Here is a 24,752-nt window from a genome sequence, read left to right as displayed (position 1 = left end):
TCGGACTCGGCTATAAAAAGGAGGTCCCTTGTCATTGAGTTTAACATGGAATCGGGCAGCACTCAGTGATAAGAGAGAAGTTCACCACTGTGGTATCACAATGGACTGAATAGTCTAAGTGAGCCTGATACATCGGGCTGCCACATAACCTAACCTAACCTATCAGGATCATCCAAATTGAATTTCTTTTCGTCGCTAAATATAACCGTTTCGAACTCTTCGTCCCAAAACTTGTATTTTTCAGCAAACGAAATACGAGCATTTTTATACCCTCCACCATAGGATGGGGGTATATTAACTTTGTCATTCTGTTTGTAACACATCGAAATATTGCTCTAAGACCCGATAAAGTATATATATTCTGGGTCGTGGTGAAATTCTGAGTCGATCTAAGCATGTCCGTCCGTCTGTTGAAATCATGCTAACTTCCGAACGAAACAAGCTATCGCCTTGAAACTTGGCACAAGTAGTTGTTATTGATGTAGGTCGGATGGTATTGCAAATGGGCCATATCGATCCACTTTTACGTATAGCCTCCATATAAGAGAAGCAAATTTCATCCGGGGATCGGTTTATATGGGGGCTACATATAATTATGGACCGATATGGACCAATTCCTGCATGGTTGTTAGAGACCAGCTAATGGATTTCCCTGCACCTAATATTTCCAATTTTAGAGGTAATCATATTGTCATCATTGGAAATTGGATATTTATGAAAAAAAAAAAAAAATAAACAACAAAAAAATGGTCTTAAACCAAAATTCAAGACACAATTTTTTCTTTGGAATATTGGCTCGCCACTTTTGCTGATACCCAACAACCACATCCAAGGGCAGATTTGTGCGGGCAACATTCGCTTTATAGCTTTAACCGTTTCCTTCCTTTAAGTCACTTCTTCCCTTCACAGTTTTGGACACTCATCTCTTCTTTTTATTGTTTTCTTCGTCTTCAGGGTGAACTTTGTTTTGGAGGAAAAGGCTTAAATTTCCTTTAATGAAATTATAGACTTAAAGTTTGAAAACTTTTCGCTTGTTTCATGTTTTCCATGAACTTTGCCATGGTTGGTTTTGTTTCAGTTCGTTTAAATTATTTCTAAGCTTTAGAAAAACTTGCAAAGATGATGTAGCAAAGCCAAGTACGTTCTTGTCATAGTTGCAGAGAATAGAGATTCTCTTCTCGGCAGTGTTTAATATTTTTGTGTACGTAATACAAAAGGCTGTCAGTTTCCTGGGCTTAATGATATTCTAGAGGATACTACCGTAGACAACAACAATGTCTTAGATGTTTTTTTTTTTTATTATTTTATTGTCTTTTTGTTTTTAAGAAATTCCTAATGGTTTTATTACATCATAATCTGTTTTAAAACGGATACGGAAGACTGAATGACGACATGACAGAATGTTCGTTCAGGTTTTATTTTTTTTTATGTTGCTGCCATTTACAATAGAAAAACAAATATTTTGAATAATGATGTTTGAATGTAAAAGTTAATTTTTTAAGCCATTAGAAAATACGTATTTTAATGGAATAATCTAATTTTGCAAGGGATGCCAGCAAGCACAAACTAAAAACACACAAAACAAAATTTTAATTTTTACAAAAATAATTTTCCTCTTTTTGTCGTTTTGGAAAATTGTTTTTGACAACAAAACAAAAAATCATCTACTAAGCTAGATATCTTTGAATTTGTTCTTTTGTTTGGACTAAGGATTAATTTTATTGTGATGGAAATGCTCGAGACAAGCAGCAAAATGCAAAATTTAAATTTTTTAATAACTCCTGAGCCATTCCAATTGTTGTCCAAGAAATTTCTTAAATTCCTTATCCATAAGAGTATATATTATTGTCGTGTTATATATTATTGTCCAAAAATCGTTTTGTTATTTTTCAAAATATTCTCCATTAAGATTTATATACCCAGCAAAAAAAGCGTCGCCAAAAAAGTAGTGAAAATGTTCTTTTTGGATCCGGAAATAATGTAAAATTGACGCAGAATCGATGAATTTAACATGGGCTTGTCATAGGAGGGATGTCCACCATTTCACCACCGTTGCACTGAATTTGTCTCACTACTTAAGGTGTGATGCGAATCCAGTGTTTTGGATGTGAATTAAGAAATTGTTTGATATTTTGACAAATAAAAAATTTTTAAAATTTTTTATGATTTTTAATACATTATAACGCTTGTCCGGAACGTTCGGCATCAAATATTTTCAAAAATTCGCAATTTTTTTGGAAATGATTTAACATTTTTTTCGGCAAAATTTAAATAATTTGCACTATTTTAGTAGTTATTGATCTGTTTTTAACCTATTTGAAACAAAAAAATTTTAAATTTCCCATTAAAAATATGAAAAATGCTAGTTATAAAAAAATTTACTCAAATGAAATTCCTGTGCAGTTAAAATAAAGAACATCTTTGGGAGGACATTTTTGGAAGTACTTTTAAAGTCGTGCCGTTAGAAGAACTTCCAAATTTTTTTGCTGGTCACTTTTACATGCGTTTCAACTAATTGTCGAAGCACTTTTGCCACCCTGATTGAGGTATCTCCAAAACAAACATTTTGAAAGCATCAACCGTTTTCTCAGGTGGCGAAACATGTTGCGGGGTCAACATCATTTATTTTTTACGTACGCGAATAAAAAGAAATCAACGGCGCCAAGTCATGACTATACGATGGATAACCCATCGAATCGGTGTTCACAGTGCTCAAAAATGCACAAAAAAAAAAAGAAAACACCGCCGTAGTGAACATTTTCTTTTTGGATCCGGAAGTGGTGCAAAATTGGCGTAGAAGCGATGAATTAAGCATGGACTTGTCATAGGACAGATGTCCACATATTCAACAGCCGTTGCACTGAATTTGCATCACTTCATAAGGTGTGATCCGAATTCAAAGTTTTCGGTGTGTATTAAACAATTTTGTGATATTTTGCCAAATAAATAATTTTTATAATATTTTATGATTTTAATGCATTCTAACGCTAGTCTGGAGACGTTTGATTTCAAATATTTCCAAAAAAATCGCAATTTTTCTGGTAAGGATTCAGCATTTTTCGATAAAATTTGAATCATTTGTACCATTTTATTATTTCTTACTCTGCTTTTCACCTATTTGTAACAAAAAACAGTTCAAATTACCCATGATATATGAAAGAACTTCCTGTACAGTTAAAATAAAGAACATCTTTGGAAAGAAATTTTTGGAAGTTCTTTTAAAGTTGTGCCTTAAAAAGAACATCCAAATTTTTTGCTGGGCAATTGTTTGAGCCAATGAATGAGAGCTCGCATTGTAGTGGTAAAGAGGTACCCGTCTTCGTAGGTTGGTTTTCCTGATTTCTTCGAAGACACCTGGCAAACCAATGGTTATGTATAACTCAGAATTGACATGTCCAGTTTAACTGAAACAAGTATATACGGCCGTAAGTTCGGCCAGGCCGAATCTTATGTACCCTCCACCATGGATTGCGTAGAAACTTCTACGAATTACTTGTGTTGTGGTATCTTAAAACTTCTTAACATCGTTTTCTAAATTGTGAGTTAGTCCATACGTGGTATATATTAGACAAAAAAGTTATGTATAGTTAAGTCTACAAATAATTACGAATCGATATGGACTTTTTGCACGGTACGTAGAGAGCCAGAATTGAAATATGGGGGTCGCTTATATGGGGGGTATATAAAATTATGCACTTGATATGGACCAATTTTTGTGTGATTGGGGATCGATTTATCTGAGGGCTATATATAACTATAGACCGATATGGACCTAGTTAGGCATGGTATGTTAACGACCATATACTAGCACAATGTACCAAATTTCAACTCACTCGGATGAAATTTGCTCCTCCAAGAGGCTCCAAAACCAAATCTCGGGATCGGTTTATATGGGGCTATATATGATTATGGACTGATATGGACCACTTTTGGCATGGTTGTTAAATATCATATACTATCACCACGTACCAAATGTCAAGCAGATCGGATGAATTTTGCTTCTCCAAAAGGCACCGGAGGTCAAATCTGGGGATCGGTTTATATGGGAACTATATATAATTATGGACTGATAGGTACCAATTCCTGCATGGTCGTTGGATACCATATACTAACATCACGTACCAAATTTCAACCGAATGGGAAGAATTTTTCTCTTTCAACGGGCTTTGGAGATCGGTTTATATGGGGTCTATATATAATAATTATGGACCGCTACCGACCAATTTCTGCATGGGAGTTTGAGGCCATATATTAACACCACGTACCAAATTTCAACTGAATCAGATGAATTTTGGTCTTCCAAGAGGTTCCGGAGGTCAAATCTGGTGATCGGTTTATATGAGGCCATATACTAACACCATGTACCAAATTTCAGCCGGATCGGATGAAATTTGCTTCTCTTAGAGGCCTCGCAATCCAAATCGGGGGATCGGTTTATATGGGGGCTATATATAATTATGAACCGATGTGGACCAATTTTTGCATGGTTATTAGAGACCATATACTAACACCACACTGTTAGAAATATATGTTTTTTATATGTTCCGATGTAAACAAAATGTGTTTCGGGCACAATTTTAAAACACAATATATTTAAGTACAAACATGTAATGTTCCTAAACTAACACTAAATGTTTGGGACATCTATGTTAATATGTTAGAATATATTATGTTTGGGGCATGAATGTTTCATAAAAATCATATGTGTGAATGCAAACATATATAAATTTACAAATTTCGACTAAACATACATATGTAGTGATATTTTATTCAATGCGACAGAGAGAGTAACATATAGAGAAAGAAATAGAGATGGAAACCGGGAAAAAAAGAGAACAATTTCTGTGAAACCGCTTGTATGTTGTTTCGGAAAACTGTTTTATGGTAAGGCCAAAAATTTGATATGCTTAAGTCTAAATATTATTTAATTTGAATAAAGAGAATAGACATTCGGAACCAAGAGAATAGACATTTGAAAAACAAACAGCATATGTTTTTGCCTTGAGAGCAGCATTTTATGTATGTGTGGACATGTGTTTTGTTTATCATTTTGGCATTATGGGCGCAATCTTTTTCTTGGTACTTTAAAAGAAATCAGGGGTCTTCATAAAAATAACGAAAGGGCACTATACTCTTTTTAGAGTTGGGACAGTAAAATGAAATAAGGAGGAAATAGTGAAAAATTACACAGTAAAATATATAAAAACAAAGTTTAGTTCCTCTTTATTAATAAGTAGTCCACGAGGAGTTGACGGACACCTTCAAATATAAAAGGGGGCATTAAGTTCGAGTTTTGCAGCTAAAACAATATAAAAAGTTTATTTTACAATGAATTATTAAAGAAAATTAAAAGGCATTTCAGAGCGATGGTTTTAAATGCTAGTAAAAAACTGTTCACGCCTAAATAAATTTATGTTTATATTATAAATTTTAAAGTTTTGTACCAAAAACAAAATTGCTATTTTTGCAATAAAAAAAATATGATATATTATCCAAAAATCAGTCAATTTCGTTTATATCAAGCACTGTTACTGACTATAAATCTTTAATAACCCACATTTCGAAGTTTCGTTATAAAAATTTAATATAGTATAAATATAAATGTGTAAATTAAAAAAAAAAAAGTGTTCGGTCCGAGCAGGGATTGAACCCACGACCCTTTGCATGCAAGGCAGACATGCTAACCACTGCTCCACGTGGCAAACAAATGTATGTTTCTTTTAAATAATGTTATGTTTGCATGGGCTCGTGGGCGCTGCAAACTATGCTATATAAATGTAACTTATAACGATAATTATCTACTGGTGACTATAACAGCTACGTAGCCCAGTGGATAGTGTGTTGGTTTACAAACTGTATGGTCCTCGGTTCGATTCTCCGTGCAGGCGAAAGGTAAAATTTATAAAATTGAATAATTTCTTCAACATTATTTGTATTACAGAAAAAGGTGCCAAGAACTAAAATATTTCGTCGAAGTGAAAATTACGAGTATGTTGGGAAATGAGCACAATCGTCTTTGGGAAAAATTCTTCCAAGCATATAATATTTTTGGGCTCAAAATGCTTCCAAACATATAATATGTTCACATAAAACAAACATATTAATGTTTCGGCAGTATCCAATAATATATGTGCTTCCTGCAAAATATGTTTGGAACATATGTTAAAGAAGCGATTTTTTTTGAGGGTGCATGTACCAAATTTCAGCCGGATCAGATGAAATTTGCTTCTCTTAGAGGCCTCGCAAGCCAAATTTGCGGATCCGTTTATATGGGGGCTATACGTAAAAGTGGACCGATATGACCCATTTGCAACACCATCCGACCTACATTAATAACAACTACTTGTTCAAAGTTTTAAGTCGATAGCTTGTTTCGTTCGGAAGTTAGCGTGATATCAACAGACGGACGGACATGCTCAGATCGACTCAGAATTTCACCACGACCCAGAATATATATATATATATATATATATATATATATATATATATATATATATATATATATATATATATATATATATATATATATATATATATATATATATATATATATATATATTTATATATATATATATATATATATATATATATATATATATATATATATATATATATATATATATATATATATATATATATATATATATATATATATATATATATATATATATATATATATATATATATATATACTTTATGGGGTCTTAGAGCAATATTTCGACGTGTTACAAACGGAATGACAAAGTTAATATACCCCCCATCCTATGGTGGAGGGTATAAAAAGGCGATCACTTGCTTGGAAATGCTTCGCACGTGAGCAATTTTTGTTGGATTTAGTTCATCTTGAAACACCCATGCAGTCGACTGCTGTTTACTTTTATCCTCATACGCGCAAATGCATGATGCATTGACGTGTTTCGATGCACCGCGATCATATTTTTGGAGCAGCTCTTTTGAACAATCGACACGAGCCCTTTTTTGAGCAATTGACAATTTTTTTGGTATCCAACGCAATCAAATTTTTTCTTCGGCTTTTACAGATTTTGTTCACGTGAGTCGTGAACAAAATCTGAAGTAACTCTCGTGAATGGGACTGTAACAAATATGTCATACGTGAAAAATAAAATCGGTTCGTGAACGTGTGTGAATAAAATTTCACTTTAATGAAAAAAAATAAAGATTTAATTCTTACTCGTATGTTAACTGAAATTAATTTAGCTGTCGATCTATATACTATTCATGAATTTTGTTACCTTTGCGCATGCCCGGCTGGAAAATTTTGTGAGTCTCGTGAATTTGTCGTGAGTCACGTGAATTGTCGTAAATCGCGCGGGAGCGTGAGTCTTTAAAAGTAGTTGGTGCGTGAGTACTTTTTTCATTTCGTGAATGTGCGTGAGTGTGAGTGGCTAACAAACGTATCGTGCGTGAATAAAAATTGTGCTTCGTGAATGTGAGTGAAATTTAACTCACGCGCACACCTCTACTGCAAACAAAGAACGAATCTGTACCAAATTGCAGGGCGATAGCCCCATTAATGAAGGCTGTATCGTGATTACAGCAGACAGACAGACGAACATGGTTATATCATCTTAGAAGTTCTCCCTGATCAAGAATGTATATACTTTTTATATAGTCATAGTTCTCTTTTGCTATACTTTATATACCTTTTATTACAAATGTAAATGTTGAAGCAAATGTTATTTGTAATAAACACACCTATGCCAATATTTTCCTAAGACTAACTGTATATGCGATAGAAAAAATCAAATTTTATGCTAATTAAATTAATTTGCACTTTTCAAATGAATATATATGCAATAAAATCTGTCATTTGGAAAAAATCCTTGAGATATACAAGTTTGATGGAAAAAATGAATAGCAAAACAAAAATGTTAAACAATTATATGTCGGCAAAATATAACCATTGAGACTTGGTATACGTTACATTTTTAATTGACATTTTGTTTTATTATGTTATTAATATTGAATTTCATAAATGCCATATAATAATTTTGATATTGTCGTAGGTGTATGTATCGTCATTTAAAAAATGATAATTTAATTACTGAGGGAAATTTACAAGACCAAAAAAAAAAAGGCAATCATATACTGCTATGACAACAGGGAGAAAAATAGGATTTTTACATATACCAATTGAAAAGTTACAATATATACATACTTTAAAAAGCATACAATATAATCACAATAAAAGAATAAATGTTTCAAACACCATAAAGCTATTGAAATGTTGCACTTGGCTAATAAGGTCTATTACGGCATAGGGCCTCTCGAATAAAATGGTTTGTACAAAGGAAAAGAATGTCACCAAAATATTTCCAATTAAAAAATTAAGTGAATTTGAAAACGTAAACCTTTAAAAAATTAACTGATTCAATTAAAATTTTAATCAAAATATCCGAATTTTAAAATCAGTTTGAATTTGTTCACATTAGCCCCATTTGGCTAGAATTATGGAAGTCAAACGGTCTACACAGCCATCACACACTGCTTTTTCTATTTTTCATCACAATTACTCTATATAGAGTTATTTTGACCTAAATATGAACGTTTCTCAGATATAAACTCAACTCTAAAAATTATAAATAGCGAACATTGAAGAAATAAACATATTCCACAATGAGGATATTTTAGTTTTTATTACAGGATCTCAACATATAGTCTCTACCACATTCGTCCGCAAATGTGAAACATGAAATCTTTTTTTTTTTTTTCTCCACACTTAGGAACAAAGTATTATAAGATAGTGTATGTATTTGAAAGGCCCAGAAGGAGACGACATACACACATGGTGTCTTTAACAATAATGCTTAGAGCTGGCCCCTGAGTTGATAGAATTTTACAAGGTTAAGTTAGGTGGCAGCCCGATGTATCAGGCTCACTTAGACTATTCAGTCCATTGTGATACCACATTGGTGAACTCCTCCTCATCGCTGAGTGCTGCCCGATTCCAAGTTAAGTTCAATGACAAGGGACCTCCTTTTTAGAGCCGAGTCCGAGCGGCGTTCCACATTGCAGTGAAAGCACTTAGAGAAGCTTTGAAACACTCAGAAATGTCACCAGCATTACTGAGGTGGGATAATCCACCGCTGAAAAACATTTTGGTGTTCGGTCGAAGCAGGAATCGAACCCAAGACCTTGTGTATGAAAGGCGGGCATGCTAACCATTGCACTACGGTGGCTTCCTAGAATTCTACAAAGAATGGTAAATTCTTTACTGTTCTGTAGATTGGTACAATTCTTCATTTTGGTAGTTTTTGCAAATTTTCTATTGAAATAAACTTTTGACAAAATTTTTTATAAAAATTGTGACAAAATTTTCAATAGAAATAAAATTTTGAGAAAATTTTCAATAAAAATAAAATTTTGACAAAATTTTCAATAGAAATAAAATTTTGACAAAATTTACTATACAAAATAAATTAAAAAAAATGTTGTATAGAAATAAAATTTTAACAAAATTTTCTGAAGAAATAAAATTTTGACAAAATTTTCTGAAGAAATAAAATTTTGACAAAATTTTCTGAAGAAATAAAATTTTGACAAAATTTTCTGAAGAAATAAAATTTTGACAAAATTTTCTATAGAAATAAAATTTTGACAACATTTTCTATAGAAATAAAATTGTGAAAAAAATTGTCAATAGAATTAAAATGTTGACAAAATTTTCGCAGAAATAAAATTTTGACAAAATTTTCTGCAGAAATAAAGTTTTGACAAAATTTCCTATACAAATAAATTAATGACAAAATTTTCTATAGAAATAAAACTTTCAAGATATTTTCTATAGAAATAACATTTTGACAAAATTTTCTATAGAAATAACATTTTGACAAAATTTTCTATAGAAATAACATTTTGACAAAATTTTCTATAGAAATAAAATTTTGATAAAATGTACTATAGAAATTAAATTTAAAAAAAAATTGTTCTATATAAAAAAATGTTGACAAAATTTTCGCAGAAATAAAATTTTGACAAAATTTTCTGAAGAAATAAAATTTTGACAAAATTTTCTATAGAAATAAAATTTTGATAAAATTTTCGCAGAAATAAAATTTTGACAAAATTTTCTATAGAAATAAAATTTTGACAAAATTTTCTGAAGAAATAAATTTTGACAAAATTTACTATAGAAATAAAATTGTGAAAAAATTTTCTATAGAAATACAATTTTGACAAAATTTTCAATAGAAATAAAATTTTGAAAAAAATTTCTATAGAAATAAAACTTTGACAAAATATCCTATAGAAATAAATTTTTGACAACATTTTTTATAGAAATAAAAATTTTAAGAAAATTTCTATAAAAATAATATTTTGACTAAACTTTCTATAAAAATAACATTTTTTCAAAAATTTCGCAGAAATAAAATTTTGACAAAATTTTCTGAAAATTTTGAAAAATTTTCTACAGAAATAAAATTTTGACAAAATTTACTATAGAAATAAAATTGTGAAAAAATTTTCTATAGAAATAAAATGTTGACAAAATTTTCGCAAAAATAAAATTTTGAAAAAATTTTCTATAGAAATAAAATGTTGACAAAATTTTCAATAGAAATAAAATTTTGACAAAATTTACTATAGAAGTTAAATTAAAAAAAAAATCTGCAGAAATAAAATTTAGACAAAATTTTCTATCGAAATAAAATTTTGAAATATAAGATTTTTTTTAGGAATACTAAAAAAGATGGTCCAAATCGGTCTAGATTTAAATATCGTATGCTTTTACGATAATATTTATGTTTGGTTTTATGTAATTCTAGCACCTTTTGGCTTCGAAAAGTAAATTTTTAGTACTTTTTCGTCAACATTATTTATCATCCCTGCTCTGCGGAACTTTGACTAATCTACACATTTTCTACAACAGTGAGCTCTTGCACTGTCACCGTCAGCTGTCAGGCGAGCGTTTTAGAAATAAGGTTAGATGCAATATATATCAGCCACCCCTCTGATACCTGTTCTACACAGTGCTATAGGATATAAAAAATGAGTTGAAGTTAGATTACAAAGAGACCATATCGTGTACCCAATAAAAACATAGATTTTGAAAAGAATTTTAGCCCATTTGCAAATACATTCGAGTTGGATAAAATTTCTTAGTCATTTCTCTTACAACGCATTTATAATGCCAGTACCTAAATATTCTTTGCGTTTTATAGATTTTAGGGGAATTATTACAATCCATCTCCAAAGACACGCTTTAATTGATTGTCTTACTAATTAGACTAAATTATAAATGTGTTTATATAACGTCAACAAAATTCTAAGGCCAAGGTGAACATGTTCAGAGCGATATGTACTCACCCCTGACGCACACAAACACACACTCGCACGCAATTGTATATACGCATTTTATACGCACATATCAGCCATTTAAAATGTTCAGCCTAAATGCACACAACAATAAATTTGTATTTCATATTCCAGTCGAGGTTGAATATGCGACACAAGTGTCTATAGACTGGCATACAGCTGGTGCTGGTGCCACTCTTCTATATGCATATTTGCTAGGAAGAAGGGTTTGACATATGGATAAGTAGAAAAGCAAAAAAAAAAAAATACTTTGGAAGAAAATTTATGTCTTTGTTTGGTTTCTAATGAGTATCGTTAAGTTAATATGCCTTCACATGTGATCATGTCCTAATTAAACCCTTTTTTTTTGGTTTGTTCGTAATGAAAGTACGTTTGAAAAATTATTGTGATGGAGTGGGGGTATAATACCAAGAAACAAGCCAAACAAAAAAGGGAACTTGTAACGTTGTTTATTCTAATATGCACAGAACATGAATTCCCAACATAAGAGTTTCTGATTCAATGGTATATCACACTAAAAGAAAAGTTTACTTGGATACAAAAAGTTTGTTATTCACTCAAGGGGTTTTTCATTTGATTTCCAGCTACACAGAAAAAATATCACCAAAATATTTCCAATTAAAAAGTTGATTGAAGTTCAAAATTTTTTCAGTTGATAAATTAATTAACATTATTTGACATTAAGTTAGAAACATTAAGTTAATTAATCCAATATTTCAAACTTGATACAATTAACTTTTAATAAAACTCGGAAGACTAAGTTAAAAAAAACTGATGGAATTTTTTTAAGACGAGATGTCTTTAAAGACTTTTTTTTGGGATGCAATTATGGAGCCACCGTAGACACAAAGAATTTTTTTCTGATTCAATCACCAAATGAATAATTTTTGAATTGAAATGTCTTCAATTACGAAAATAATAGTATCAACCACAGTTTTAATTGGATACGAAAAAATACTTGATTAAAAAATTAATTGATTTCATTATCGAATTTCAATTAATTTTTTTAAATGATTCAATTATATGAAAACATGATGCTCAGTGGTGGTGAAAAGAAGCAGAATGGTTAAATTTGGAAAGAATAAAGACCCAAATTAAATCATCTCACCTGGCCAGATCTCGCTAAAGACTATGGAAACGTGTAGTGGCCAACACTGAAACATATGTTTAGTCAGGCCTGCGGGATGGGTATCTGGCATTTTCTTTTCAGTAATCCAGCAAAAAAAGCGTTGCCAAAAAAGTAGTGAAAATATTCTTTTTGGATCCGGAAGTGGAGCCAAATTGTCGCAGAAGCGATGAATTTAACATGGGCTTGTCATAGGACGGGTGTCTATCATTTCAATAGCCGCTGCACTGAATTTGCATCACTACTTAAAGTGTGAGAAGAATTCAGTGTTTGAGATGTGAATTAAGAAATTTTGTGATATTTTGACAAATATGATTTTTATGATTTTTAATGCATTATAATGCTTGTTTGGAAGTTTTGTGACCAAAAATTCGGCTAAATTTAAATAATTTATACCATTTTATTAATTCTTAATCTGCACCCAGAAAAAAGTGCCTTCGAAACTAAAGGAAAAAAATTTCATCAATATAGTTTATCCATTTTATTTCCATTAAGGTAAATTTTTGTGAAAAATAATAAATTTTACTCGTTTCAGTAAAAAATCCTAAACTGTAAGCAGTTAGGAATAGTTCATTAACTAGAATAAGGCATGGAATTTTACTCATACTATTTTCTTCGCTGGCTATAAGAATTTACTACTGAAAAAGAAAATTTTATTCACCGATAACAAAGCATTCGTAAAAATAAACAAAAACCGAACTAAAACCAAGTTTCCTCAAAATTAGTAAAATTTCTTATAAAATGATAATTGCGACTTCCTTTATAATAGAAAGTTTTTCATACATACGAACAACACTTGGCATAGAAAAATATTTTAGTTCATTCGTACTAAGAAGTATGCAAGCCTTTCAAAACTTAAGGAAACACTCTTGTTAGAATATAGGAAATTTTCCTAAATTTCTATTGTCTACCTGTAATCGATACCTGTCATCGTAATCGATGTGTTTGCGCGTGGGTGTAATCGATATATTTGCGCGTCGGTTGTTTTTTTAGTTGGAATCGCGTTGTTTTGGTATACGGAGAGATTGTTAAAAAATAATATGGTAAAATAATATAATTAATAACAAATAAAATATATAAAATATTTGTTATTTTAAATTAGTGAGAAAAATTTTCGTTTTTTTTTTAAATAAATCTATCAATGTTCGTGATAGTGTATAAAGAAAGAAAACGCCAGCAGAATAACAACCCTTTCATTTGTCTTCATTTTGGAATCTTCAGTTATCAGGTAATATTCAGTGACGCTAACCTTTTGCAACTAAAATGTTTTATGATTTTTTATATTTGTAGGTATTGAAATTGTAAAAGGAGGACAAAATCGTTAGGCAGCAACTTATTAAAAGTGAAAAGTACAAGAAGAAGATAAAGTGCGTTTTACAGTTGATAATATCACACGGAAATTGGAAATAGTGGAATAATAAACTAATATTTCAAAGAGATTCGATGCTGTTGATTCTTAATAAATATATTCAATATATTAATAAAACATGTCTTTTATTGAAGATAAAATTGCTTATAGAAATAAATAAAATTGTATTTAAAAACGAAGGTAAGCAGTTCTAATTATGAAGTAAAAATTTTACCACAAATGTGTAAGATTTGTCGAAATGAATGAAAAAATTTCAATAAAATCATTTCATATATGAATTCAAATTAGTTAAATTGTTTCATTCTGTAGTATAGTGGTATATCAATATAGGAAAATGTTAACTAATATATGGAATGCATTATTCCTAATTTCTACGAAAATCACATCGTTCAAACAAATAAAAATGTCTTTGGCGCTATACGAAGTTCAACTTTCTTCACAATGAGTTCATTTTAACTTAAAGAAGGGGTCACTTTTTTCTGGGTGTGTTTTTAACCTATTTGAAACACAAAAAAGCAATAAATTTCCCATTAAAAATATGAAAAAAAAGCAAATTATAAAGACATTGACTCCAATGAACTTCCTGTGCAGTTAAAATAAAGAACATCTTTAGGTTAGGTTAGGTGGCAGCCCGATGTATCAGGCTCACTTAGACTATTAAGTCCATTGTGATACCACATTGGTGAACTTCTCTCTTATCACTGAGTGCTGACCGATTCCATGTTAAGCTCAATGACAAGGGACCTCCTTTTTATAGCCGTGTCCGAACGGCGTTCCACATTGCAGTGAAACCACATAGAAAAGCTTTGAAACCCTCAGAAATGTCACCAGCATTACTGAGGTGCACTGAAAAAAATATTGTCGTGAGGTCAAAGATTTCATGTCTTTAAAATACGAATAGAAATTTTACTTAGCATAGAAGACGCATTTCTCTAAAATAAAGTTATTTTTCTTGTCCAAAAGTCGATAAACTTGTCAATGAAGTCGTATTGTCCTTATAATTAAGTGATTTGACTTAAAAATGGGTATCTTAACATGAAAGAAAAAATTTATAGGCTAAGGTCAACTTGACTTTAATAATACAGAAAAATTCTTTAAATTTAATGAAATTGTCTTTAAATTTGTTGTCTTTTTGCATCTTGACTACAAAGCAAAAAATCGTTCAAATATAGGACATGTTTTTCAAAACTTTATTTTAAAGAAGTTTTTTACTTCAAACATAGCATAATTTCTACTGGAAGTCGAGTCCTAATTTGGAAAATAAAGTTGCCGTTAACTCGTTTTTAAAGGACTTTGATAGCATATGAAGAAAAATACTGAGAACGCGAAAAATTAAAATTTGCTTCCTAGAAGCAAGTACACAAAACCTAAATTTAAAAGAGAATTGTGACTTCAAAGTACCCTTACTTGTATTCTCCGCTTCTTTGGCTCGGAATCAATACCAAATTTTTTAAAGTAAAGACAAAATCTTTGGAACCGAGTATGCTTTTTTTTCAGTGTGGGATAATCCACCACGAAAAACTTTTTGGTGTTCGGTCGAAGCAGGAATCGAACCCACAATCAACCGGTTCGGATGAATTTTGCTCCTCTAAGAGGCTCCGGAGGTCAAATCTGGGGATCGGCTTATATGGGGGCTATATATGTAATTATGGACCGATATGGACCAATTTTGGCATGGTTGTTAGAGACAATATACTAACACCACGGACCAAATTTCATTCGGATCGGATGACTTTTGCTCCTCTAAGAGGCTCCGGAGGTCAAATCTGGGGATCGGTTTATATAGGGGCTATATATAATTATGGACCGATGTGGACCAATTTTTGCATGGTTGTTAGAGACTATATACTAACACCATGTATCAAATTTCAGCCGGATCGGATGAAATTTGCTTCTCTTAGAGCAATCGCAAGCCAAATTTGGGGGTCCGTTTATATGGGGGCTATACGTAAAAGTGGACCGATATGGCCCATTTTCAATACCATCCGACCTACATCAATAGCAACTACTTGTGCCCAGTTTCTAGTCGATAGCTTGTTTCGTTCGGAAGTTAGCGTGATTTCAACAGACGACTCAGAATTTCGCCACGACCCAGAATATATATACTTTATGGGGTCTAAGAGAAATATTTCTATGTGTTACAAATGGAATGACAAAGTTAATATACCCCCATCCTATGGTGGAGGGTATAAAAATGTTTTCTTAATTCCAAAAAAGCTTTAAACCAAAGATGCTAAATCCTCAAATAAGTCTTAGCCTATATTTGAAGCGTTTTTATCTTAAATCCAAAGATTCAATATGTCAGTTAATTTAAGGACAATTTCTTTAAATCAGAAATGTGTGTTCTTTACTTTAAGGAAAATTTGCCTTAGTCCAAAGACATGCGACCTTAGAGGAGGGACGCAAATTTAGGAAATTTGTGACCTAAATTTAATTAAAAAAAAATTTGAAGTAAAGATTCTAAACCCTAGTTTTATTAAAATTTTATTATTTTAAATAAATTTGTCCTTAATATTTTGTCCTAAAATTTAGGTTGCGTAATCTTTAATATCACGTAAAAATTTTTTGTTTTTCAGTGTTTATTAAATAAAAAGTTAATTGTATCAATTAATTTATTATTTGAAAAAAATGTTCAACTTCAATCAACTTTTTAATTGGAAATATTTTGGTAATATTTTATTCTGTGTGGTACAATGATTAGCATAGCCGCCTCACATACAAAGATTCATGAGTTCAATCCCATTTTTGACCAAACACCAAAACGTTTTTCAGCAGTGAATTATTCTCTATCAGAAATGTTAGTGACATTTCTGAGTGTTTCAAAGCTTCTCTATCTTGTTTTACCGCAATGTGAAATGCCGTTCGGACTTGGCTATAAAAAGGAGGTCCCTTATAATTATAAGGGATTTGCAGGTATATGAGGATATGTTGCACAGTGGGATTAAGATGATTCTATTTAAAGGAGATTAATTCCGATATGTTTTCTCCAGTAAGAGTTAGCATAAACGATCCAAATTTAATTATCTATGCCAACCAGATCTATACTAAATACTGTGGAAAACTTCATTCGCCTGAACGGAAACAAATACAGTCAGGCGTGTATAGATTTGTATCTAGCGTTTTCTTTTCAAGTTCCCTAATTTTCTTTATAATAATTAATTTTAAATTGGACATTTGGATTCTAATCGCCTGTATGATTTCAAACGAGAACACCAGATTTGTTCGAAATCTACACCGCAGTGGTAGAAAAATTGCTCGTGAGCTGAAAATATCGCGAGAATGAATGCAATACATTATGAAGGTTAGGTTAGGTTATGTGGCAGCCCGATGTATCAGGCTCACTTAGACTATTCAGTCCATTGTGATACCACAGTGGTGTACATCTCTCTTATCACTGAGTGCTGCCCGATTCCATGTTAAGCTCAATGACAAGGGACCTCCTTTTTATAGCCGAGTCCGAACGGCGTTCCACATTCCAGTGAAACCACTTAGAGAAGCTTTGAAACCCTCAGAAATGTCACCAGCATTACTGAGGTGGGATAATCCACCGCTGAAAAACTTTTTGGTGTTCGGTCGTAGCAGGAATCGAACCCACGAACTTGTGTATGCAAGGCGGGCATGCTAACCATTGCACCACGGTGGCTACATTATGAAACATAAGCTTGAACTTTAGCCATTCAAAAAGTGTATGAGCTCACCGATACACAACAAAAAGTTAGACTGCAAAATATCCAAGGAGTTGATTCCCTTGCAGGAAAGTATCTAGTTACTGAATTTGGTTTTCTCCAAATTGAGCATTTTGTGAACAAACGAAATGATCGGATGTATGTGCTTTATGGCCACCAGAACTCAAGCGCGGCCCGTTACCATTCCAACAGGATTTTGCCTGCTCGCTTCATTTCTACTGTACAATACCCATTAAAATCTCCGGATCTCAATCCGTTGGATGCATCTGAGGTTGGCACCAAAAAAAAATAGAAAATTTCCATCAACTCAAGAGGGCGTTTCGCTGGGAATGGTCTAAAATTCCGCAGATACATTTTCGTGCAGAGTGTGATTTCATCCTGTACACCTAAAGTTATGAATGATGGTTGGATGGGCGCAATTACCACATTCCTCATTAGCATCCTCTACTTGCAGCAAAACTATCAACCAATTATCAGAACAAATTCTGGTAGTTCGCCAAACCCAAAGTGAACCACACTTGAACCTTTCGAAAAAAAGGTTTATGATAGTGGGCTTTTGCCGAAATAAATCTTTGTACAAACATCTCTCTTTTCCTTTGCCACTGTCAAATCGTCGATTTGAGTGCAGTTCATTTTCCTCTTACTTCATTCGTTTTGTTTTGTTATTGTTGGTTTATTCTTCGATCATTATTATTGTTTTTGATTTCAGCTTAAAACCCTGCATTGATATAAACAAAATGTGTTTCGGGCACAATTTTTTAAACACAATATATTTAAGTGCAAAAAAGTAATGTTCCTAAACTAGCATTAAATATTTAGGACACCTATGTTAATATGCTTGAATATATTATGTTTGGGACAAGAATGTTTCACAAAAATAATATGTGTGAATGTAACCATATATACATTTACAAATTTCGAGTAAACATATATATGTTGTGATATTTTATTCAGCGACAGAGAGAGAGTGTATAGAGAAAAAATATATGGTGGCCGGGAGGGTTTACGAAAGACATCAACAAAACACAGCGAGAGAATCAAAAGAGAACAATTTCTGTGAAACTGCTTATATGTTATTTCGGAAAACTGTTTTATGTGTTAATTTGTTTTGGCTATGGCGCTTGGCATGTTAATAAGGCTTCGCCAAAAATTTTTATACCCTCCACCATAGGATGGGGGTATATTAAGTTTGTCATTCCGTTTGTAACACATCGAAATATTGCTCTAAGAACCCATAAAGTATATATTCTGGTGTTAGTATATGGCCGCTAACAACCATACCAAAATTGGTCCATATCGGTCTGTAGTTATATACCCGATACCCAATAACACAAAAATTGGTCCATACCGGTTCATAGTCATGGTTTCGACTCGAGCCAAAAATAATCTACCAGAATGTTATTTCTATAGAAAATTTTGTCAACTTTTTATTTCTGTAGAAAATTTTGTTAAAATTTTATTTCTATAGAAAATTTTGTTAAAATTTTATTTCTATAGAAATTTTTGTTAAAGTGTCATTTCTAAAGAAAATTTTGTCAAAACTCTATATCTATAGAAAATTTTGTCAAACTGAATTATATACGTATTTAATCGGTCTTTTTTAGTTCAATATATACCACGTATGGACTTACTTACAATTTAGAAGACCGTGTTAGGAGGTTTTAAGATACCTTGCCATCGGCAAGCGTTACCGCAACTCAAGTAATTCTATTGTGGATGGCAGTGTTTAGAAGAAGTTTCCACGCAATCCATGGTGGAGGGTACATAAGCTTCGGCCTGGCCGAACTTACTTAATTGGGACATTCAATTATTTATTGTGGTATCATTTATTTATTTACAAGAGCTTATTAAACTAATTATTTCCAATCATATTTTTAATTGGATTTTTTTTTTATTAAATGAAAATGATATTTGCGATAGTGATTAAAAATTTAAAAATGTTCAAACATTTTCTTAATTGAATTTATTTTTTAATTAATTATTTATACCCTGCGCCACACTGTGGCACAGGGTATTATAAGTTAGCGCATATGTTTGTAACACCCAGAAGGAGACGAGATAGACACATGGTGTCTTTGGCAATAATGCTCAGGGTGGGTCCCTGAGTCGATATAACAATTTCCGTCTGTCCGTCCGTCCGTCCGTCTGTCTGTGAACACATTTTTGTGATCAAAGTCTAGGTCGCAATTTAAGTCCAATCGCCTTCAAATTTGGCACATGTTCCTAATTTGGGTCAGAATAGAACCCTATTGATTTTGGAAGAAATCGGTTCCGATTTAGATATAGCTCCCATATATATCTTTCGCCCGATATGCACTAATATGGACCCAGCAGCCAGAGTTTTATACCGATTTGCTTGAAATTTTGTACAAACATAACACTTGGTCGTATAGTCAAGTGTGCAAAATTTGATTGAAATCGGTTCAGATTTAGATATAGCTCCCATATATATCTTTCGCCCGATATGGACTAATATGGTCCTAAAAGCCAGAGTTTTGGACCAATTTGGTAGAAATTTCGCACAGGGAGTAGATTTAGCATTGTAGCTATGCGTGCCAAATTTGGTTGAAATCGATTCAGATTTAGATATAGGTCCCATATATATTTTTCGCCCGATATGCACTTATATGGACCCAGAAGCCAGAGTTTTATCCGGATTAGCTTGAAATTTTGCACAAGGAGTACAATTGGTAGTATAGTCATGTGTGCCAAATTTGATTGAAATCGGTTCAGATTTAGATATAGCTTCCATATTTATTTTTCGCCCGATATGGACTTTTATGGCCCCAGAAGCCAGAGTTTTGGCCCAATTTGGTTGAAATTTTGCACTAGGAGTACAATTAGTAATATAGTCATGTGTGCCAAATTTGATTGAAATCGGTTCAGATTTAGATATAGCTCTCATATATATGTTTTTCTGATTTCGACAAAAATGATCAAGATACCAACATTTTCCTTGTTAAATCGCCACTGCTTAGTAGAAAAGTTGTAAAAATGACTCTAATTTTCCTAAACTTCTAATACATATATATCGAGGGATAAATCATAAATAAACTTTCGCGAAGTTTCCTTAAAATTGCTTCCGATTTAAGTGTTTCCCATATTTTTTATACCCTGCTCCACACTGTGGAACAGGGTATTATAAGGTAGTGCATATGTTTGCAACACCCAGAAGGAGACGATATAGACACATGGTGTCTTTGGCAAAAATGATCGGGGTGGGCTCTTGAACCGATATAGCGATGTCCGTCTGTCCGTGAACACATTTTTGTAATCAATGTCTAGGTCGCAGTTTTAGTCCAATCGACTTCAAATTTGGCTCAAGTATGTGTTTTGACTCAGAATATATCCCTATTAATTTGGGAAGAAATCGGTTCAGATTTAGATATAGCTCCTATATATATATTTCGCCCGATATATGACCCCAGAAGCCAGAATGTTACTCTAATTTGCTTAAAATTTTGCACAAGAAGAACAATTAGTACTATAGTCAAGTGTGCCAAATTTTATTGAAATCGGTTCAGATTTGGATATAGCTCCCATATATATCTTTCGCGCGATATGGACTAATACGGTCCCAAAAGCCAGAGTTTTACCCCAATTTGGTTGGAATTTTGCACAGGGAGTAGAATTAGCATTGTTGCTATGCGTGCCAAATTTGGTTGAAATCGGTTCATATTTAAATATAGCTCCCATATATAGCTTTCGGCCGATTTACACTCATACGACCACAGAGGCCAATAGTTTGCTCCGATTTAGTCGAAATTTTGCACAGGGAGTAGAATCAGCTTTGTAGCTATGCGTGCCAAATTTGGTTGAAATCGGTTCAGATTTAGATATATCTCCCATATATAGCTTTCGCCCGATTTACACTCATATGACCACAGAGGCCAATTTTTAACTCCGATTTAGTTGAAATTTTGCACAGGGAGTAGAATTAGCATTGTTGCTATGAGTGCCAAATTTGGTTGAAATCGGTTCAGATTTAGATATAGCTCCCATATGTAGCTTTCGCCCGATTTACACTCATAAGACCACAGAGGCCAATTTTTAACTCCGATTTAGTTGAAATTTTGCACAGGGAGTAGAATTAGCATTGTAACTATGCGTGCCAAATTTGGTTGAAATTGGTTTAGATTTAGATATAGCTCCCATATATATGTTTTTCTGATTTCGACAAAAATGGTCAAAATACCAACATTTTCCTTGTAAAATCGGCACTGCTTAGTCGAAAAGTCATAAAAATGACTCTAATTTTCCTAAACTTCTAATACATATATATCGAGCGATAAATCATAAATAAACTTTTTCGATGTTTCCTTAAAATTGCTTCAGATTTAAACTTTCCCATATTTTTTTACAAACATTGTGTTCCTCCCTAGTGCATTAGCCGACTTAAATTTTGAGTCTATAGATTTTGTAGAAGTCTATCAAATTCTGTCCAGATCGAGTGATATTTAAATGTATGTATGTGGGACAAACCTTTATATATAGCCCCCAACACATTTGACGGATGTGATATGGTATCGAAAATTTAGATCTACACAGTGGTGCATGGTATAATATAGTCGGCACCGCCCGACTTTAGACTTTCCTTACTTGTTTTTTTAATGGATTAGGTTTTCAAGTTTAATCATCTTTTTAATTGGTAATATGGTGGTGATATTTTTTATCTGTGTATATTTATGTGAATACATTAATTATTCAGTTTCAATATTATGCTTACAATTTATTTCCTTCCAAATAAAATGAATCATTCAAAAGATTATAAATAACATTTGAGAGTATTTAAAACTGAAATGATTGATAAAACAAATAAATAAATTATAAATGTGAACTTACCTCTAATGTCCTTATTGGTTTAGCAGCGATATGACAACAGTTTCTATTGATTGTGGTTTAAGAGGGAAATTGCTTCAGTAAAATGCTGATGTATGAAGAAAAAACAAATGCATATTGAAATATATATATTAGTCACTTAATATACGACAGCTATATATATTGATATTTAATTTTCACTAGACGAGAATCAATTATGCATAATAATCTCAATAACCTTATAATAAAGGATTTTATGATTATGATTGGATCTTATTATACTTTTGTATATCTCTTATAATAACTTCTATAAGAAATTTTATTTAAGTAATTGAACTAGATAATTTGATTTTCATAACAATATTTAAGAAATATTATTATTTCATATATTATTATTTTGTTTCATCTCAATAAAACAATTTTAATTGGCCGTAAATCACAGTTAAATTATATTTAACAAGTAAAGATATGTAAATGTATACGAGATATGTGAATAGGATTATTATTATATATTTATTGTTTTTTTTTTTTTTTTGTTTTTTGGAATGTTCTTGTAGAGATTACTTTGTTTTAATATACAATATGTTGAGTTTATTGTTATAGTTAATTTTTTCCCGAATAGTTTGATATTTTTTTTTTATATTTGTTTGTTTACAAGAAATATTTATTTTATGGGATGGATTTTATTTTTATTTAAACGAATATGTATTTTTTTATGATCAAATTTTACATTACTAGTACACTATTTTTTTTTTTTTCATAAATATTTTATTTCACTTTAATAATTAATTTAATTCAATTTCACTTTTGCAGATATGATTTTATTCGTTTACATTTTTTGTTGTTGTAATGCTAAGAGCTAATACTTTAGTTATTAAAATTGTATTACAAATTTGTGGAATTTTAAATAAAATTCTTTGAAGATTTTTTTCCACTATATCCTTTAAACGAAAGCCATTATTAAAGACATTTTACACTACTTAAAGAGAAAAAATATTACTAAAAATATAAGCAGAACGAATTCAATCCCCAAAAAATATTCGTGTAATGAAGTGTTACCAAATGACACCACTCGTAGGTTTTGTCTGACAGCTTATTATATTAATTATCTGTAATCAAGAGCATTGTTATACCCTGCACCGCACTGTGGAACAGGGCATTATAAGTTAGTACATACACTGAAAAAAAAAAACATACCCAGTTCCAAAGATTTTTTCTTTACTTTAAATAATTTGGTATTGATTCCGAGCCAAAGAAGGGGAGATTACAAGTAAGGATACTTTTAAGACACAATTCTCTTCTAAAATCGGGTTTTGTGTACTTGCTTCTAGGAAGCAAATTTTAATTTTTTCGCTTTTTCAGCTTTTTTTCTTCATATGTTATCAAAGTTCTTTAAAAACAAGTTAACGACAACTTTATTTTCCAAATTAAGACTCGACTTCTAGTAGAAATTATGCTGTGTTTCAAGTAAAAAACGTTTTTAAAATAAAGTGTTGAAAAACATGTCCTATATTTGAACGATTTTTTGCTTTGTAGTCAAGATGCAAAAAGACAACAAGTTTAAAGACAATTTCATTAAATTTAAAGATTTTTTCTAAATTATTAAAGTCAAGTTGACCTTAGCCCAAACATTTTTTCTTTCATGTTATGATATCCATTTTTAAATCAAATCACTTAATTATAAGGACAATACGACTTCATTGAAAAGATTATCGATTTTTGGACAAAGAAAGAAACTTTATATTAGAGAAATGCGTCTTCTATGCTAAGAAAAATTTGCATTCGTATTTTAAAGACATGAAATCTTTGACCTCACGACAATATTTTTTTCAGTGTACGTTTGCAAAACCCAGAAGGAGACGAGATACACACATAGTGTCTTTGGCCAAAATGCTCAGGGTGGCCTCCTGTGTCGATACAGCCATGTCCATCTGTCCGTCCGTCTGTCTGTGAACACATTTTTGTGATCAAAGTCTAGGTCGCAGTTTAAGTCCAATCGCCTTCAAATTTGGCACAAGTTCCTATTGATTTTGGAAGAAATCGGTTCAGATTTAGATAAAGCTCTCATACATATCTTTCGCCCGATATGCACTTATATGGACCCAGAAGCCAGAGTTTTACCCTAATTTGCTTAAAATTTTGAACAAGAAGAACAATTAGTACTATAGTCAAGTGTGCAAAATTTTATTGAAATCGGTTAAGATTTAGATATAGCTCCCACATATATCGTTCGCCCGATTTACACTCATATGACCACAGTGGCCAATATTTTACTCCGATTTAATTGAAATTTTGTACAGGGAGTAGAATTAGCATTGTAGCTATGCGTGCCAAATTTGGTTGAAATCGGTTCAGATTTAGATATAGCTCCCATATATAGCTTTCGCCCGATTTACACTCATATGACAACAGAGGC

At 31.8% G+C, this 24,752-nt stretch overlaps 1 protein-coding gene across 6 annotated transcripts in view; it reads right to left on the bottom strand.

The window, feature by feature from the left end:
• Mp (collagen XV/XVIII-type protein multiplexin) overlaps positions 1 to 24,752 on the bottom strand; it is a 1,363,033-nt gene that overhangs the window by 1,023,161 nt on the left and 315,120 nt on the right. For 2 of the 6 annotated variants that reach the window (XM_075303615.1, XM_075303616.1), the window contains exon 1: positions 22,361 to 22,509. The exons of the other annotated variants lie outside the window; for them this stretch is intronic. The gene's annotated coding sequence lies outside the window, so the exon portion shown is untranslated. Of the gene's footprint in view, positions 1 to 22,360; positions 22,510 to 24,752 lie in introns of those variants that run through there. 6 annotated transcript variants of the gene reach the window in all.

This window comes from Haematobia irritans, chromosome 4 (genome assembly GCF_050003625.1).
Source record: "Haematobia irritans isolate KBUSLIRL chromosome 4, ASM5000362v1, whole genome shotgun sequence".
Taxonomy (NCBI): domain Eukaryota; kingdom Metazoa; phylum Arthropoda; class Insecta; order Diptera; family Muscidae; genus Haematobia; species Haematobia irritans.
This window is presented reverse-complemented; position numbering and strand designations above follow the sequence as displayed.